Source organism: Abramis brama, assembly GCF_963993115.1.
Source record: "Abramis brama genome assembly, chromosome: 10".
NCBI lineage: Eukaryota > Metazoa > Chordata > Actinopteri > Cypriniformes > Leuciscidae > Abramis > Abramis brama.
In genome coordinates, this window is record NC_139972.1 from 20,360,984 (window position 1) to 20,374,678 (window position 13,695).

The window sequence follows — 13,695 nt, forward strand, 5'->3', positions numbered from 1 at the left end:
TGCTGACCTGGTGTAATGCCAAAAACACAGACATAATAATTATTTACAGGGCCGTGTTTGGTGTAATTGTTTTAGTCAGGGCTATTTCTCTCCATAAATCTGTTGGCCAATATGTTATTTCCTGTGCATTTTTGGACTTTTGTTACAACAGGAAACGGCAATTGAAATATTTCACAATCCTGCTTTAATGCACACGCAGATGAGTAAATAAAAGCATGTGAAATATCACAGCCCTTGTTTGACGAATCGTATATCACCCGTGTTAAATGGAGGGTTGGTTTCCTTTCATCTCGCGGTGTGGGTGGACCACTGTTCTATATTAAGACCATATGTAATGCCCAGCACTCTGCCTACAATAAAAACAGTGATCTATTAAGCACCGTGAGAGCTCTTTTAGATTAGGTTTCAGGGTCATGAGTCTTCCATTAGCCATAAGGTTAACTGGGTGTTTGTGTTAGTACCAGTACATAGGTTTAAGCCCACCTTGATCACTCACACACACACACATACATACATGAGAATATGGAAACATAGGCAGACACGATTTTTTTCTGTTATAGGAACTTACCTTGATTTCAACTGACTTTATTGGTTGATTTCATACTGAGCTAATGATATTTATTTCTATACACAACATCCAAACATAACCCTCACAAAAACCTTTCTTCATTTAAAATTTATTACGCCATTTTGTAGTTTTATTTCATAGTACTACATTTGGTAGAATATGATTTATTTCTACTAAACTAGAACTTAAATACTTAAAAAAACTTAAACATCCATATGCACTATCTTTCAAAAGTGTACGGTCTGTAAGATTTTCGTAATGTTTTGAAAGAAGTTTCTTATGTTCACACAGGTTGTGTTTATTTGTACTAAAATTGAGTAAAAAAAAGTAATATTGTGAAATATTATTTCAATTTAAAATAAATGTTTTCTATTTTAATTTTTTTTTTTTTAATGTAATTTAATTCCTGTGATGAATTTTCAGCAGTCATTATTCCAGTCTTCGGTGTTGTATGAAGCTTCAGAAAAATGCTGATTTGGTGCTCAAGAAATATTTTTGTTATTATTATTATCAATATTGAAAACAATTGTGCTGCTTAATATTTTTGAGGGAAACGTGATTCATATATTTTTTTTCAGGAGTCTTTCAAAAGAACAGTCACTTTTGGTAACTGTAATATCCTTGCTGAATAAAATCATTAATTTCTTTCAAAAAGGATTTTTTGAAGTTAATGTTAACGGTGCTTGCCCTAGAACATTTAGTTACTGACAAGGTGATCTGTGTGATTTCTAGGCCATTGCTAAGGTCTTCTGAATGGTTGCTACTTACTAGGTGGTTGGCTACTATTACAAGTCAAAAGAATCTGTGTGGCTTCTTTATGGGATGTGTTTTCCATCCGGCAGAATGTAGCACACCTCTCTTCAACAAGATGCATGATTTGAGGCATCATCAAAGTCCTTTAAGACAAGTTACTTCACTCAACGGCCATATTTCGAAACCCATGGGCAGCTACTTTCAGTCAAGTACACAGCTGCGTCTACTTGAATGGGGAAAGGCACGAAATTTCAAATCCATATTTACATGCTTTTGAAAAAAGCCCCAAGCTTAGCAATGATCAATCCTAATCCTGAAGCTTGCCTCAACAATTGCATGAAGAAATATTCACTGCTACAAACAATGAAAAACGACACTTTGGATTGAAAATGAGGCACTATAAAAAATTATGACATGAGGTTTTTTGAATTTTTGACATATTTAACAAAAATTACAAGCCGTCAGCGCTACTATGTGCAATCATGGCTTAATTTATTTTATTTGTGAAACATAACATTTCTCAGAATCTTATCGCAAGATGACCCCAATCCATTTCATGCAAAACTCTTTCTCACAACTAATCTAATGATTTTCCAAGTAATTCCCGCTAATTACCCAAAAGACTTGTGAGTGCACAGACTCACAGACATTTTTGCTCTCTTAATTAAAGCATGCCTGTCGATTGACTTGCCATCTCAGCGAACACACAATTATCATAAAAAACCACTGACCACAGTTATGCTGCTATATTATAACCCAAAACAGACAGGGACCATTAAAGCATAGAATGACAGTAATGGAGCAGGATGGGACGAATACTGTCAGAGAAGCCACTCACTACCAGAACACAGTAGTGTGGGAACCGCAAGATCCGTTGAGGCAGAAATGAAAATGATGGTACGAAAGGGGAGAGGCACTAATGAAAAAAGCGTTTCACACTTTCATGCATGGTGGAAATCTAGAGTAATAACTGAAGGAGGATTCTTAGAGTCACACGAGGAGGTGGAGTTCTAATATATGCAACCAGTTAACCCACATTTTCTCTGATCGTTTGATTCTGAGTCATCTGCCTCTCACCTGAAAGAAATCTTTCGTCTGTATGTGACCCACCTGAGCCAGGCCCTGGGGTTAGTGAGGGGATATGGCTGTGTCTCCCTCTCCAGGTCACAAAAACTCCTGTCTGATCCATCTCCAGAAAGGAACAAGTTTAGTCAGCCGAGGAAATGCTTGGAGCAGCAGACTTCCTTTGAAATACAAATGAGCAGGTATATTCAAGGTACATTTGCAAGAAACACAAGCATTCTTTCACCGGGTGGAAAGCGAGCAGAAGAAATTGACAGAAAAAAAAAGGAAGAAAAACAAATTAGTCATATTAGTGGAAATGCTAATAAATGGAGTCAGTAATTACTATAACATGCTTCGCTCTTATAAAATTTCAAATGGATCCCAGGCCTCCTGTAAAGTGTTTAATATTCGCCGTGAAGCCAGCGATCGGTGTGGGAGGCGCACAAATGCAAATGTGTAGCTGATAATGTCTGAAAGTGATACCTGCACACACCTGTATGCTGTTCAAAAACACTTAAATCACTTTAAAAGGATCTGGATGCTGCTTTGAGGTGAACTGATATGATCTAAATGGGGGAAAAAAGCCAAAGGCTGCAGGGTGTGGGGATGTCCCCACTTTACCCCTCTCTCTGTTCATGAAGCCAGAGTCGTTTAATCAGAGTAGCTGACAGTAATGTATGCCCACCCATGTAGCTGCACACAGTTACACACATGCACTACCAGCCTGGCTGAGGATCACAGTTAACTGTGGTCTGATTTATTACGACCTCCTCTGGTTTATAGTGATTCCTCTTTATGAATAAACAGTGGGCGGGGCTTGGACCAGAGGGAGAAGAGTGACAGCTCACCCAGGGCAAATGACACGCTCGTCGCTCGCTGCCAACAGGCAAACTCATCCTCCCGCTAAGCTCGCTGTTCCTCTCTCTAATATACACACAGATAAATATCTGCGACTGGCACAATTTGCAGTTACAGTAGCCCAAAAAAGTATTCAGCTACACTTACAAGGCATTAATGTAATTGCTTTAAATTACGCCAAATTATCAGTTTTAAATTTATGTTTACAATTTATCAGTTCCTGATTTTCCTGGTAATGGAACCCATGAGCTTGGCTTTGCTAGCACCATGCTCTACCATTTGGGCAACAGAAAAACTCAGGTCAGAATACTTTTTTGGTAACAATGAAAACAAAAAGTAGGTTACACTTTATATTGATGGTCCCATTAAGACATTCGGTTGACTACAGTAACGTTGCACCTACATGTCATTTAACTCTCATTACAGTTTTAGTTGAGTATTAGTAGATGGTAAGGGTTAGTAGAATACAGGGTTTGGGTTAGGACTCTATAGAATAAGTTGACATGCAGTTACAAAGTTAGGGGAAAAAGTCTGTTGGGGGACCATCACAATAAAGTGTAGATATGAAGCAGACAGTCTACTAATACGCTTATTAATACTAATAATCGTACTTAGAGTCAACAGAAAGTATAAATGGCGACCATCAAAATTAAATGTTATCAAAAAGTATCCAGACCTACTATTTCCGGCGAGATTCTCAAGTGTACATCCAATGGACACCAATGAGGCCACAGGAGAGGATTTGTGAATGGCAGTGAAGTGACGCTGTAGGTGGTCACATGACAACGACAACATGACAAATATAGAACGTCCAGACTAAATTCATCCAATACACATTCATACTATATAGAACAGAAGTTTTTAGTGGTCATGAAGTACCAGACATTTTTTTTTGAGAAAATGTTGGCAGGTTGGTTGTCAATGAGTTGTTATGGAGTTGCTAAGGGATTCCTAGTGGTTTTTAGTGTGTTGATAAACTCTCAAGTCTCTATGATAATCAGGTGCCTACATATGAAAAAAGCTTTCCCTTATGAAAAAGAAGTATACTTCAAGTTAATTTTATGAAGTATACTTAAGTAATGTTCAAGTATATTTTTAAGTATACTTTATGTAGTAAGTATACTAATGTCAATGTTCTAGTATAAACTTGTAAGTGCCCTATTTCAGTACTGCTTGGGACTAAATTGGCCCACTTTTAGGATATAAAAAGTAAATGTTTAAGTGTACTATAAGTGTAACAGTAGTAAACTTTAAGTGCACAACTACTTTTTTTTTGTTTATTAAAGTACACTTTGAAGTCGGCTAAACTCTCAGTAAACAACTAGTTTAGTAGTTTTATACTGCAAGTATACTTGTAAGTTTTCTTTAAGTGAACATAACATCATATTTATAGTTAACTAATATTTATATGCTATTTTTGAACTTTAAGTATACTACTATGTTCCTATTTAGGTATACATTTTTTTATACTTAAAATATACTTTAACTGCACTTTAACTAATTTTAAAAACATTTTAATCAATCTTCATGTATCCTTTTTTATCAACACTTGAATGTGGGTAAGTTTAATAAAAAAAGTCAACACTTTAAACAAAAAGCGGAGAAATTAGCATTTTTGTCAAAGACAAATGTAAGTTTATAAGACAGTATGTAAAACTATGTGAAAAAAGTGTTTAATAGGCAACTCAATCTAAAGATTAAACACAACTACAAGCCAAGTATACTTAGAATACTTAATTGTACTTTGAAGTATGTCTCGATCAAAAGGTACAGGTCGGCCAAATAGATCTTTCTGTCAGCATAAGTCAAGTATGCTTAAGTGCATTTTAAGTATATTTCTGAAAAGTACATAAAGTATATTTCTGAGAAGTATATAAAAAGTAGACTGAAAGTATACTAATAGCACACTTGAATAAACTTCTTTTCATAAGGGTTGGGATCTTTTCCCCACCTTTTTGTCATTCATCAAACAAAAATAAATAAACGTAAATCTGACCACACTATTAAGCAGTAAGAAGTAAGTACTCATTCAAAAGAAGTACCTACTCAGAGAATATACGATTTCAGGTGCAGCCATATCTTCGGATTGGCTGTTATTTTAGTTGACGTAACATATTCGCTTTCAGTGTAAACTGACAAACTACTTCCAGATGCTAGCTTGTTGTGTTGCACCTGGATGTGGTTTAAGTGTGGTAAATGTAAGTACAGTATGTCAGAGCTGTGGTGCAGTAGTTAGTACAGGTCATAGGTCTGAGTCTTGCCTGCAACATGTCCTGATACACACTCCTCTTTCCTTTCCATTTCCTATCTCTCGCCACTGTATACAGAAAGTCTACAAAACAGAAAAAGTAGGTAATTATGTTGAAAACACAAATGGATCTTATGTCCTAAATTATGTACTATGTAAATGTGTATGTGCTTAGGGTTGAAAAGGACCAGAGCAGAGCGATAGAGAGACGGGGGACGGATGGAAAGAGATCCGCAGGCCACTTTATGACTTTTTCTTATGCCCTTTCAGCAGAGAGAGAAAAAAGGTCTCTCTCCCTCTTCTCTCTTTCACCCTTTTTCAGATTCACATAAAGTCTGAGATATTTGATGATTTATGGGGAGAGGAAGAGAGGAAAAGAAAGAAATGGAGAAAGGGAGGGGGCGCGGTGGCAAGGGGGTTCAAACATGATGCAAACCATTTGGAGGAGAGAGAGGAGGCTGCCAGCACAGCCTGCTCTGTTTAAACTGGGGAGGAAGTGACCGTATATACAGCATGCCAGCAACCTCGCTCTCCCCCCAAACGCGCACACACACACACTATCAGTGCTGAGGTCAGTCACTGGCCATTGGCTGAGGAGTGTGTTTGTTATTGTTATATTGTGTTTCTTTACATCACCACTGAGGCCACCGCCGCCGCTATTATCGTTGTTCTTTTTATTACAATCTATGAGGCTTGGGGGCAAACATGAGGGCAGGGATAAAGGAGCACAAGGGGATCAGGGAAACGTCGCAGAAGAAGATGAGACCGAAAACTACAAGACGGAGCACAAGGGAGGATGAGAGGTCAGCGTTTTCCCTCAACATCCGTCCATGACTTAATCTTATAGAGCTCTGAGACAGAGACCTTCCCAGGGACACGACCGCGCTACGACAGGGGAGGATGAGAGAGAGGAAGAAAAAGGATGTGCAGATTATGGTCCTGTGAGGCCCCGGGGCACCAGCCTCTTTGGAGGTCCCCTTTTGTTACAATGAGATGTAATGAGAAATGATCTGGCAAATATGAGAAATTAAGTGGCAATTGCAAGAATGAATACACTATGCAAAAGACCATGACTACAACTTCAAGACTAATAAAAGGTGTTCAGAAAGCATTTTTAGTTTTTAGATGACCTGGGTTCAAATCATGTAATTTTTTTAATGAAATAAATATCTGAATGAATACATATATATATTTATATTTATGTATCAGATATTAATATGTAATATCATTGTCTTTTATACATAACATTATTAAACACTTCATGATCATCCCTTGTCTTTATATCTAAACCTAACTCTTGATTGCGCTTAATTGTCGTGGCTAAGCAGTAAGTGCACATGCACCAACATGCATCAACATATTGAGCCATAGTGCTCATACAAAAGATGCAAGTTCAAATCTGACCTGGCCCCGAATCCCGAACCCTTTCCCTCACTCTCTCCCCTAATTTCCTGTGCTTTCTCAGTAAAGTGGCAAAAAGCCCAGAAAATAATAGATTGCTTGCATTATACTGTATATTCACACATACTGTACCTCAATACAGCAGAATAACACATTAAACCATTTTTTTTGAAGAAAATGTTGTCAGGTTGGTTATCAGGGCTATGTGGTTGCTAAGGTGTTGCTATGTGGTTGCCAATACATTCTTAGTAGTTATTACTGCATTGCTAAGCAGTTTCTGAATGGTTGCTATTGCCAAGCAGTTACTCGCAGTCAAAAGAGCAAACTTTCAAGTCTCAATGATATTCTGGTGCCTATATATGACTTAGATCCCTACTTTAATGGAAAATTATGTGATTCCCACCCCCCACCTTTTTATCATCCATTAAACAAATTTTTTTTTTTTTAAATATGTAAATGTGATTACTTAAAGAGGGAAAACCTTTTTTGTCAGCCAAACCCCACTGACTGAATTTTTTTCTTGAAGTATCTCTTAAAAGTTAAAATTGTAATAATTGAACAAACATTTGCATATTCACAGTTCTCTGATGTTGGTTAATGATCATATGACGTGCAGGCAAACAAATAAAATATTAAATGTTTAGTGTGCTTTATTTTAATTGTTTTTATTTTAAAATTAATTTAAACATAAATAAATAAATAAATATTAGAATTTTGTCAACAGTTGTGGACACACTGTCATGAAGTAATAGCACACCTCTCCTCAACAAGCTGAATGATTTGACGTTGGTGCAGGATGAGTTATGCATCAAAGTTTAATATTAGAGTTCAAATCCAAATGAGCCTTAGCAAGCACCACTAACTCAGCTGAATAAGCCGTTAGCACTTTTGAGCACCTAATAGTAATAGGTGTCGCAGCACATCGGCAGGTGAGCCAGCCCTCAGGCTCCTGCTGTGGATATCAACAGAATTAATTGGCATCACTTTTCCGGAAACAGAATAAGATGGGAACAAATCTATGTCTCAGGGTGCTGATAGCTGGCTCTGGCAGTGGGTCTTGTATAATATGGTGAGACTGGAGTTGGTATGCCTCTCCCATCATACCCCTGGGTGCCCACTCCTTTGCAGAGTCAGCTGGTTTCACTCCACAGCTGGTGGGAACGGGGAGGCTGAGCGAGTGAAGACACGCAGGGCACTTTTCTGGGAGAAAGAGCCTGGCAGAAAAGCACGTAAAGCTCCAGAAAAACAGCTCAAGAATGTTTTATGATATGTAGAGAGTCCCAACAGGCTGGTTGGATGTTGGGCAGAGCCAGATTACAGAGAGGACGTGTGATTGATGGATTGCTCTCCTAGTGAGCTGGCACTCAGGAGAGGGTTAGCCAACCACTCGCACTGCCACATGTACAGAGACTCACTGCCAGATGCACACACACAATCCCAGGTCATATCTCACCACCCACACACACTCTCACCCTCCTGCCTCCCAGGTTTCTGGCAGAGGGAGTCACACTCACATGCTAGAAGGGATGCAGAGGCTTGTATGATTTCACAAGAGCAGCAATCAGAGGAGGTCAGGGTGGCACTGGGGATCCGACATTTGTTCGTGAATCTAGCTGTACTGGTCGTGCTGTATATTTTTGATTCACTAAAAAGAACCAGTTCATAAGATTCATTTGTTAGTGAATCAAGCTACACTGATTGCTCTGTGCATTTTTGATTTACTAAATAAAAGAAGCGCCTCATAACATTAATTTGTTTGTGAATCAAGAATCAAAATATCCGGGTCATAAGAGACATTTATTAGTGAACAACTGAGCTACACTGATCGCAATGTAAGTTTTTGATTTGTTTGTGAATCAAGCTACACTGGTCACACTGTATTTGTTCGTGAATAAAACTACTCGCACTGTAGAGGAGCGATCGGAGGAGGCCAGGGTGGCACTGGGGATCAGTAACAACACGGCAGGATCCATCTGAGCCTGTTTAACCACTCTAACACGCACACATGCATCCGAAATACTCATATTTCCAATTTGGAAGTAAGCATCTGGCATGTACGTACAAAAAGTACTTGAAGAAATATTAACATCCACACACCTATATGTGTGTGCGACAGAGCGGAGCATCAAGATACATCTGTGCGAGAGCATCTGTTCGAGTACGCGTGCATTGCCGCCTGCATGTGCGTGTGCGAAAACGGCTGTGCGCGATGGATCCCGTGCATGCACGTGTGTGTGTTTGTGTGTGGCTGGGCTTCAAGATTGTGTCGAGGGCGTGTGTAATAAATGTGCCCTAGCGCGAGGGCCCGAAAGATATATCACAGGCGGAGGGAGAGCAGAGAAAGTGCAGCGGGGAGGGAAGGGGGGCAGAGAGAAGGATAGATTGGTGAGGAAAAAAAGTGGGGTTGGGGGGTGGGGGATTGACTGGTTTCTCCTGGGTCCTGCTATGTTTCCCATTATGTAAGCCATGGTCACCGGCAGCATGCCAGCAGGCAAAATAAAAGAGTCTCTCTGGCTTGGCACGGCTCGTATTTTCCTATCCTCGGCGCGGGGTCAGAGAGGGGTCAGGCAGCTGGATGGGGCGCTGGGGGGATTGTGGGGTCTGGGCTGGCCTCCAAAACCCAAAAGGCCCAGGGTTCAAGTACCAGCTGAAAGCAATCAGGGGGAAATCTGGGAGTGCCACAGCTGCTCCGCGCGGTGCTGCTCTGTGGCTCAACTCTCTCTTCTTCCCTCTTTCCTTTTCTCTCTCTCTCTCTATCACTCTCTATTGTTTTTCCCCTTGTCTTGCTCTCCCTCAGCCAACACAAAAGGCAAAAACAGCATACTTTTAACATGAAGCTAGCCGTGTGCATACGTATATGCTAGAATTTGTGTTTGTGTATATGTGTGTGTGCGAGGTCAGGAGGAAGACAAAATGGAAAAGAAAAATAGCACTACAATCTGCATAAACCACAGTGAATGGTACACTGTGTATGTCTGACCACCTATTATGTTTGAGGGGTCTGTGCGCTCGCTGTCAGACACCGTAATAACGTTAATGTCTTCTTATGGGTTTCTGGTGGACAGCAGAAAACATCCACTACTGTGAATTTAATTATAAAAGTGTCTGGTTGCTTGTAATGACCGAACCTCACTACACTGAAATCAGTAAGATTTCCCAATCTGGTTTGATTCCAGTTCATAAGCTCTCAATGTAAATTCTCATTCATTCTGGTATGTTTTCTGTTATAAGACTGATGTCAGTAATATTCATCCTTTTGAACTATTCATTAAGAGAACCAGCTCAAAAAGAGTAATTTGCTACAGGAATTGGGCTACATTGGTTATGCACAAGATTTTCCCCCAAAACCAGTTCAGTGCAAACCCCACCACTCAGCCGATCTCATTAGTCATGTCAATCACAGTGCTGATTGCCTACATACTGTACTGCTGACACAAATACTAACCCCCTAACCCTAACCTGTCACAATCAGAAAATGTCAAATGTTTGTTTTTGCATGCAAGCAGTGAGGACAGAAAAACGATTCTTGCCATTGATGTCTGTTTCAAGCCGGGCGGGGCCGAGAGCGGTGGGACGCTAACGCGATTACTAATGAGCATCACCTGCACACCACACTGGTCTCGAGTCTCACAGAGGAGCAACGGAAGGATAAAAGGAGACAAGTGAAAGATGAGAGAGGACCAGGCCTGGACTTTATGTTGATGTTTTGCTGCTGCCAACGTTTGCGGAAGGCCAGAGCCTGATGCAGTCCACCATGATGGGGAGGAGCAGGGAATGGGGGACTCTCTCGTCGACTGTCTGACGCCGGAGGAGCCGTCGCCGTTAGAGGGCCGTCCACTGAGGGCCCTTTCCAGCACCACCGCCAGGCATCGCGGAAGTGTTCACCCAGCTGGTGGAGGACTGGATGGCAGTGCATTTGTGGAACCGGATCAAGAGGTTTTTTCCCCTCTCTTCTCGGGCTCTCCTCATCCTTCCGTCTCCTTTTCTCTCGCCTCGTCTCTCCTTACCCCCAGGTGCTGCGGCTGCTGTGACCGGGTTGGGGGTTTGTAGAGCGTAGTCTCGAGGGTACCCTCGGCCTGTGAGGGGGGAGTAAAGAGCACCACTAGCGCGCCACACCGGTCTCGAGTCTCACCGAGGAGCTCTGGAAGGATATAAAGAGGAGTGACGACAGTGAAAGACAAGAGAGGACCAAGTCTGGACTTTATGTTGTTGTTTTGTTTTAATGCAGCAGTTGTCTGTAAGGGGCTGCCGCTTTACTTTAATTTTGTTGTGTGTTCATTTTGTGATTAAATTTAAATTTACATTTATCGTTTGCCAGTTCCTGCCTCCTTATTCCCTGAGCCTTTAAACCTCATTACAATGTCTTATCACATTCCATACACACTGCAAACTCACAATCACAACTCAAGTCATAATTCATTTTTAACAAAATTTAGAAAACCTACAGTTATTTGAAAACCTACAGCAATACAATCCCTGTCAGTGTGAATGCACCTTTAGAAGCCCTCTACTTAGTCTAAGCATTTACCCATACGTGACCTCTCTGCTAGCCAACTGGGGTCAATTACATGAGCACCTTCTCACAAACACCTCTCACTCATCATTAACTCACACTCTCAGCATTGAGGGTTGACAGTGAGCAATGTTTAAACCTCAGGGTTGCCATGACCTCTAAAAGAGCGCAGCATGTTAACCCCACTGTAGGGCAGAAGAGCCTGTGACCTGACACGGAAAGTGACCACAGCATCGCTGAGTGGAGTGAAAGTGAGTGGGCCATGACAGAGTGCACATGCAATGAATCCCGAAGCGTATCCACATAGTAATTTAGCGGAGACAGACGCAAGGTCGAGCAAGCAGCCAGGCAGACGGCATCTCCCCACACACATTAAGAGAGAACGAGAGAGAGAGAGAGAGAGAGGGTAACCACTGTTATCAAGAATTATTAACAAAATACTCAATACTAATAATAAAGTTTGGTGGAATAACAATAACTCATAGTTGTGCACTTTTTAGTCTGACAGGACAGTACGCATAAAATAGTGCAAATTGGAATGCAATCAGCACCATTGTATACACAAACTAAACTATACAGAAATACCTGTGATAAAAAATCTCATATAAACAATTCAGAGTTTAGTTATTTAGTAACATTTATTAAACGCATGTACAAAACCGGATCAAAATCAGATTTGATCTTAAATTTCAAAGATCCTATGCTAATTTAATGGTTGAGCTGTATAGATAATCCAGCAGACGATGTGTGATGCAGAATAAACGATCAGGAATAACTTTAATAAACACAGAAGAGAACATAACCACCATAATGTTAACGCGAGACAGAAGGAACAGAGGGCTTAAATACACAGAGGAAGACCATGAACGGAACAGGGAACGGGTGAGAACTAATTAGAAACCCAACTCAAACAACTCACAGGCAAAACAGTGACAAGGAAAACCAGGACTAAAAACTAAAGAGTTCCCAAAAGCATCGTTAGCCAACAATAGTTTTCTGTCCATTTCTGTCGTTATCAACATAGCTCAATGAGTCAGTGTTTCTTGAAACCACAGTTCCAATGAACAGTCGCAAACAGCATCGCAAAGTTGTGTGGTTGGAACGACAGCTATGCTTTAGAAGCATAGTTTTTTGTTTACAATCCCTGAGCAAAAAAATGCTAGATTTTTTTTTTTTTTTTAGCAAAATAGGCAAGTTAACAATCAGTATAATCTATATATTTTATTTCAAATATATACGTTTTGTCTTTTAGTTTGTCAAGAGATTTAAAGCACCGTTTTTGAAGAGTGCGCATGTGCGTAAGACGTACGTGCTCTACGTAAGAAAGAGAATACGACTGAATTTGGAAATAAAGCAAAATAACTAAGAAAAATGAGAATTAGTCCTCAGATGCCATGTCGGTAATTTATAGCAAAAAATCTGCCATTAATTTGATCTCAAACGGATTCATTAAAAGAAGTTATTACTTCAACATCTGCGTGACATCCTTCCATCCTGCGTGACATCCTTTGTTGAACGACAAATTTGCGAAAATACGGTTTTGGGAAACAGTTGTGACTAGCTAGTTGATTTCTTATATAACACAACGTAAGCAGAGGTATATTGCTGTACGGGAAATGCAACCCAGAACAAGACAATGAAAATAAACATGACTGTGACAGCTAAAAGCAAGAAACAAAACTGGGTTGCCTGAATTACTAATTAAATATTCAATGTAAGCAAGCCTTGTATAATTAGATTGGTTTCGGGTTAACTGATAAGACGTGTTTCTTATAGGTTGTTTATATAAGACACATTCTTGCTTTCAAAAACAGCTGGATGGAGTGCAATGGAACAAAACAGAATGCAGAGGTTCTGGCTGAACTGTTTTTAATTTCTTATGCAGTCTTAAAAACTTAATTTCTTGAGCAGCAAATCAGCATATTAGAATGATTACTAACACTGAAGACTCTGAAGACTGGAGAAATGGCTGCTGAAAATGTAGCTTTGCCATCACAGGAATAAATTAAAATATTTTTAAATATAAAACAGTTATCTTAAATCGATAATATTCCACAACATTATCTCTCTCCCAATAACAAGGGGAAGGGAAGATGCGCGTGAGAGGAAGATGGGAACGAGACAGTGAAAGAGAGGGAGCGATATGCTAGTAATCAAGGGGATGAGAGAGTGGGGTAGAAAAAACAAAGGAAGTCATATAGACAGAGCCAGAGAGAAGCAGACACAAAGGGGCTGAGGTGACACACACACACACACACACACACACACACACACACACACACACACACA

The 13,695-nt window shown here is 40.1% G+C and overlaps 1 long non-coding RNA gene across 1 annotated transcript in view; it reads right to left on the minus strand.

Annotated features, from left to right (window-relative positions):
• LOC311091011 overlaps positions 1-13,695 on the minus strand; it is a 70,714-nt gene that overhangs the window by 16,831 nt on the left and 40,188 nt on the right. The gene's annotated exons all lie outside the window — the stretch shown is intronic.